The following is a 7,791-nucleotide window of genomic DNA, read 5'->3' as shown; positions in this document are numbered from 1 at the left end:
TAAATATCTCACATTTTTTTCCTTTATTTACAATAACTGCCCCCCTCCCCACTGAAGAACATATTCCCTTATCTTAACCTTTTGTTAACGGCTGGTATAACTCGTGATCCAGAATATCATCATGCGCCGTAGGATAGAGGTTAACACGCTGAATACCACGGGGGTCACCGGTGACCGGCGAAGCCAAGATTATTAGAAACACATCATTCGAGTAAATATTTAATTTTTTTTAATGTTATTATCGTTACTAAAATGATTTGAAGAAATTGATGTAATGTAGTGTAGAACACACGAAAAAAGTTTTATTTATGTACACAGAGATGCAAGTTGCTCCGGATAGCGAATAAATATTTTCAAGTGGTAGTTTATTAAATATCATTCTTGGTTTAATAAATTCAATTCAGTAGATTTTTAACAACCACTATTTCTAAACAATTGGCTGGATTATATAATTCACCACTTTCTTTACGTTACTCTAAACTATCAAAAAATTAGCAAAATCTGTCTAATATTTGCAAATTTAGTTTGTAGTTATTTACTGTGTGGCCAGACGAGCAAGCCATGTAATACCATTAGCGTGGTATTCAACTTGTTAATATTAAACTTAAATAATAAGTTAAAATATTAACATTAAACAAGTGGAAATCTAAACGCTTAAGAAATAATAAACCTTTATTAATTGGTACACTACTCGAAAAAGTATTACCATTCCTAAACTACGATGTGTAAATATTATAGTCCTGCGATAGTGTAAATATTAATACCCTTACAGAAATTTAAAGCATGTTTGAGGTTTATTCAAAGTTGATTTAAAAAACAACCTTAAACGATCAACCTCCATAGGTGTATAATTAAGGAGTATGTTGTCTTATTCACACTTGTTTGAGGTTGATGAAAATCTACTTTAGAGCAACCAGCCTAGGGAGATTGTTTTTGAGGTGTACAGATTATTTTTTCTACACTTCAAGCAAATACGCATATTTGAGGTGTGAATAATTTCACCCGATCTAAACTAAAATTATTTCTGAGCTGTACATAAGATTGATTTTGTGAGGTGTAAATGAGGCTTAAATTGAGTCTTATTTTATTACTAAATGAGGCTTATTTTTGGTGCAAAACAGAATCTCATTTTCTACCTCAGGTGTATTTTTTTTACATTTGTCAACCTCAAAACTTTCTCTGAAGGGGTAGTTTTTTAACTACTGAAAATAAAGGATCATTTTCTCTATTCAAAAATCCCGTTCTTTATCAGACTACCACTAAATAATAATAAAGTAAAAGCTAAATTTTATCTTTTTATTTTAACCTCAAATAGATAACTATCAAAAAATTTTAAGTAATCACATTCCTAATACCTGTCAAGTTATGCTCGCTTTAAAGCAGCTACACGAAACAGTGGTAGGAAAGTAATTGTTTAATTTACTTTTCGTCATGTCTCTAAAGTTACCAGCTGGTTCTCGCTAAGTCTGTTTAAATTATTTAAATGTAATGGTAGTTAAAAGTATGTTAAAGTAAATTTATTAATCAGATATCAAGCATGAATGTAAAAATTTAGCTACCACACTGAATGCAAAAATTAAATTTTCTGAAAAATCCGGAAGAGTTGGCAGATATGCATTGCTGACTTATGACAAGTTAATTTGTTTTTCTATGCTCAAGCGTTGCTGACCAACGTCGTGTTAACTCGTCATTAAACTTGTATTATCTATTTAAATTTATGAAACCCAGGGAGATATGGAATATTGAAAAATATTTCCGCATACTGTATAAAAACTTAAGAGCCAGAGATAATAAATAGAATTCTGTGTAAAATTTCCGCTCTACAGAGTGTCTCAACCCCTTGGGGACGGGTGATTCAGAAAAGCATTCGTACAAAATCAGAATGTAATTAAAGAAAAAACGGTAACTTAAATGTAGTCGTTGCTAATTTGACAGACTTACTTTGCTTTTACTTTAATTATTGTTAGTTTAACCATATGTACAGTCAGCAAAAAAAAAAAAATATCACCCTGAATAACTTTTGTTATAATGATCGGATTTTCACGATCTAAGTGTCAATCTTAATGGTTCCCGGGGGGGACCTCAAATATGCTAATTAATTAGTGCTAACTATTAATTAAGTTACGAAATCTGACACAAAAACGTACTTTCTCTGAATAAACATGTATTTTTTTTTACATATTTGGATTTCTAACCTTCAAAATATAGGGGGTAGCCGCAATCTGGGAAATGTGGTCCCCATAGTTTGGTCAGGAGAGCGATCCAAAGTTCGTACCCCTTAATGTTAATTTCGCTTTTTGCGTTTTCAGTCATATTTTCAAAACTAATGAAGCAATTAAAAAAAAATTGCACCCACTCATAAAACTCATTTACCCAAAGATAATTTTATGAAAAAAATAATTTTTAATAATTATTAATTATTTTTTACTATTTAATTAAATTGAGGATGAAAAAATTTTGAATTATAAGGTATGAATTTTTTTATACCATAATAATCTACATATTTTTCAATAGAAAAATCTAAAGTTTCAACTGTTTTTATTTATTAGAAGCTGAAAAAAATTAAAATTAATTATTTTTAAAAAAATAATTTGGCGACAATAAAAAAATGATTAAATGGGGCGATTAATATTAAAATGTGATAAACTTGCGAGGAACTTGACTTCGCGCGCGTAGTGTAAAATTTCATTCATATTTTTTTCGCTAATAATCGTTTGCTAATCTTTTTATTTTTATTTCTTTCAAACTATAAAATACGATGTTTCTTTTTAGTCATTTAATAATGTATTTGTAATTTAGTAAAGAAATTATGAAAAAAACATTTTGAATAAAAAACACTTTATTCAACGAATGTCTAGTTTTATAAAGGCGTGCTTCTGATAGAATATGATTATGCACCAGATTGTGCTTACTTAATGTGATTATTTTTTAATTTTTGATTTTCTTTTTCAATAACTGATACAATTTCAATAATATACACACGTATGCATAGATTTGGAATAATATATTTATCAATTTCTTGAATATATATTTTATAATTATTAATACGAATGCGTAGTCAACATTTTTAATCATCTTAAAACTTCCCCCGGTGGCTGAGCGGTAGCGCTTCGCCCTGTCGTTCATCGGGCCGGGCAAGGCTGACTCAGCCTTTCATCCCTTCAGTGGGTCGATAAATAAGTACCAAGCATGATTGGGAACTTTACACTGGGGGTTCCGCGTTCGGCTGACCACCTGACCGGAACATCTGCTCCTGCACCCCAGAGCCCTAGGTCCAGAAAACTGAGATGGGCATAGTAGGCCTTGGCCCTCCATGGGCAGTCGTGCAGCTGAGTTTAGAGTAGAGTTTTTTAAAACTTCTTTACATCTTATATATCGCCTTAATCTTAAAATAAATTTGTAAATTACCTGTCTATGCGTGTTTCGCAGAATTATTTTTCTAACTTTTTTATTGAATTTTAATGCAATTTTTTTTAAAATTCTATTATGTATATTTTTTTCCAATAATATACTAATCAATTGTTTAAGTACTTTAATTTATGTTTTTCTTTAAAATAAAATTACTTTTCAAATTATTGCTAAGTTCTTATTGAAAGAAAACTTAAAATTATTGCCAGCTATCTGAGAATTAAATCTTGTTAAGAAATTAAAAATATTCTACTGATCACACTCAATATCATTCGAAGCAGAACAGCTGACTATTTACTAAAAATACTATTGTTTACGAAAAATGAAGATAAATTATTAATTTTATTTTTTTCATTACTTCTTATTTATTCGAGTAATGAAAAGTAAATGCGTATGTGCGCACAGGGGAAAAATTTAACAGATTGTTTTGTTTTTTAAATGAACAAAAAACTATGGGCATGCAATTTTAATTCAACATTCAAAGTTAATCTTGTGCGCTAACCCTTTTAAGTTACCCTTTTGTCTTAAAAAGTTGAAAATATTTTCTTTAAAAGTTGTTTGTATAATTTCTCAACTTTTGCACAGTTCAAAAAAATATTGCTATATCAGGAAAATGTTCGATATGCCTTGTTTTGTTAAACAACTTCTAAAATAAGAAATTGCAAAAAGATTTGAAAAATGTGCTATTTTTAGAATCATCATCTCAAAAATTGTTCTTTTACTCCATTTGACTTTTTTCTTCTTAAATAACTTATAATCATAGTTTTAACACACGTTTTGAAGAAATTATGTATACAAATTTCTCCTAATATTTCGTAATAAAAAAACAAGAATATTAATGATTTATTTATACAGTGAAACCTGCCAAGTTGACCACACTTGTAAGTTTTACACCTGAATAAGTTGACCTCAATTATCAAGAACGGAAATTTTCCTACATAATAAAGAAGCAAAACCTTTGTAACTTGACCACCTGTCTATCTTGTATGTTGACCACTGAAATAAGTTAATTTTGTCTAGGAGTATTATGAAATTCTATTCTAAAACCCTCATAAATTGACCAGAAAAAAAAATTCAGAAAATTTTCTGTCATTTCGCAATGTATGTTAATATTTCACTTGTTTGGTGAAATAGTGTAAAAAGCTAATCTAAACCTTTTTGTGAGTTGACCATCTGGGGAAACTGTAGGGAGTCAGCTTTTGACCATTTCTTTCATTCATTCATTGAAAACAGGTGTGTTAGTTGAAAAGTTGCTCTTCCAGTTGCAATAGTGAGCAAATAGACTTGTATGCATAGTAATAACGGAATAAATTTTAAAGTGTTAAAATAATTTTGTTTTGTTAAAGTTTTCAATGTTTTCGTGTTCTGATATTTTAAGAAATTATTTTTATTAAACACTTCACATGCATAACTAACAAAATAATTTTTTTTTAAAAGTTAGTTAAATATTAAAATTATTTCTGTGTAACAAATTGAAGTTCGTTTAGGTATAAACACATTTCTTGAGATATTCATTTGGCCATTTGCTAAATCAAATTTTTAAGTCAAGTAAAAAAAAAAATTTTAATGTATAGCAACATGTAGGAAACGAAAAAGTAAACAATGTCCCACCCCTTCTATAAGTTGACCACTTGTCTACATTGGCCACTAAAACAATGCACATGAAGTGGTCAACTTACCCAAGTTTTACTGTAATTGTTTCATTGAACCAGAGTAGTTAATTGTTTTCGTAATAATCGGCCTTACAACTATTTAACTTAGATTCTTTGGACTAGGCGTCACTTCATGCATGTCTTTCGAGATTGAAATTTCAAAGATAAAATGTAAAAATTACAAGAATGCGTAAGCTGGTTTCAACTAACAAAAAAAAAGGGACAAAATCGTTGGCAAAAGAAGTTATCTCATGAAAAGAGTGTCAGAGTTGAAAAATTATTGTAAAAACTGTAACAATTGTTACTCTTGTTTAATTAAGGGTATTATAAACCTAATTTTCGTTTAATCATGTTTTTTAAAGAACTAACGAAAGGAGTGTGTAAATAACATCAACTCTTTTTACTGCAAACTAAGTTTACTTAATATCATTTGCAAATATTAAGAAGTACAAATTCTTGACTTGCTCCTTAAAATAAAGTTTTATTTTAATCGTAGTTGAAGAAGTACGGATATAGTTAAGGGAGGTATGCGACATTCGGAAAAAAAAAGTCGTGTGATAGAGATAGTTTTAAACAGAACGAATTAGTTCTTTTAATTGAAATGCTGACAATATCATTACAGCATTTTGGTTAACAAGTGCCATGAAAAAAGGTTCTGAACTTAAGATATGGATTTTAATATATTTTCCTATTTACATACCTCCTTGATCTCCGCACCGTTTTAATATTCTGTAAAGCATAAAATGAAATAATGTTGAATAAAAAAATAGATTTCAAATGAAATATTTTATTTTCCTTAATACAGGGTATCTGTTACATTTTAGATTTTCAAATTCATAACTTTTCATGTCTAATTCCAAGAATTTTCATGATTTAACGAAGTTACTATTTTCTCCGATAAAAACAGAATAATAAATTCAAAAAGCATTATAATCACATTATATAAAATAGGTATAACTAAAACACTGCAGTAAGAACGCACTTTAATACAAAACCCCTCTATTTAAGCTTTTAGCTCAATTTCCGCTTTTGGTTTCATATTTTGTAATGTGGCAATCTTTTTCGAAAATATTTTAAATAATTCTTTAAAAATTTCACGTTCATGTAATAAGTTCATTTGAATTCGCAGCTCGCTTTATAGATTTCGTTTCATGTTTTATTCTGTTTCTTCTTTATACTTAATTTTCTGATTTCGCTTGATATTTTTACTTATTGTGTTCCATTATGTTTGTAATTTTTTTGTAAAATTTTTTTGAGTGCTTCTCAAACTATTGCATTGATATATTGTACTTTGGCTATATTGATACAATAATAGAAAGTACTATTTTTTTGCTGATATAATCGTGTAAGCTGATGAAAAGATTATATCTTTTATTTTCCGGATATTTTTAGAATTTTTTTTCCGGTTTCTTGCTGTTTTATTTTTTATTATTATTTTTCTTCCCCCCTTTTTTATTGTTCCGTGATTTTTCCCAAGTTTTTTCTACATTTTGAACTTATTTACTTATTTTATGAGTTCTATTTACTTGCAGCTTATGCGCAATAAATAAAACTTATTATTTTTCGTAATTTTCTTCGTGTTTTTTTTGTTTTTATTTATTATGATATATATATATATATATATATATATATATATATATATATATATATATATATATATATATATATATATATATATATATATATATATATATATATATATATATATATATATATATATATATATATATATATATCAAAATGCTTTTAAAATGCCTTATAACATTTATTAAGTTTTACAATTTTATCGAAAATAAATACCGTGATTTCTATAAAATTTTGCGATTATGCATCAGAATAGCTATCTTTTTTCAGGTCCACCTTTGCTTGATCACTTTTTTTTTCCTTTCCTAAGAAACTCGAAGTGCGGGGCAAAAGCATTTAACCCTACAACTCTTCATAAATTTATGATAACTTATTAAAATTTGGTTTTAATTCAAAACTGTCATACAAATTACATTAAAACAGCTTTACAAAAATAAATAATGTCAGATAAAAATTCAAAGATTCTATAATCTTGGAGAATCAAAAATAATTTATTAATTTATTTAAATTTCCTTTTTAAAGGAGATTTAAAAAAAAAAAAAAAAGCCCAGAAAGCAACGTGAAAAATTCTTTTGGTTGCTTAGCAACGAGAAGCACTATCTTTTCCCATCTTGTCATTCATTCAGTTTCTTTATGGTTGTTATAAATTATTTCCCCTTCTATGGCGAGGTAATTTGGCATATTTTTAAACCATCGCCAGATATATAAATCCCTATTGCGACCTAATTTACAACCCATTTTTTTCGAAATTTTGTCTACTCCCCCTATTTTAAGTGTCAGGATTCCAAATATGTAAAAAAAAATACATGTTTATTCAGAGAAAGTACGTTTTTGTGTCTGATTTCGTAACTTAATTAATAGTTAGCACTAAATAATTAGCATATTTGAGGTCACCCCCGGGAACCATTAAGATTGACACTTAGATCGTGAAAATCCGATCATTAGAACAAAAGTTATTCAGGGTGATATCTTTTTTTTTTTGCGGACTGTACAATCAATGTTAATTCAAAGTATAACTAAATAGTTTTATTTTGAACAAAGTAATGGTGAATTAAATAAATCAAACAATTATAACTCCGCCCACAAATAAACTTCTAAAGAAATACTTTGATTACCATTTTTATCTTTTTACCCTGATTGATACAAC

The sequence above is a fragment of the Parasteatoda tepidariorum genome, chromosome 4 (assembly GCF_982258835.1).
Source record: "Parasteatoda tepidariorum strain Cologne lab strain chromosome 4, Ptep-v5.0, whole genome shotgun sequence".
NCBI classification, from domain to species: domain Eukaryota; kingdom Metazoa; phylum Arthropoda; class Arachnida; order Araneae; family Theridiidae; genus Parasteatoda; species Parasteatoda tepidariorum.
Note: the sequence above shows the minus strand (reverse complement) of the source record.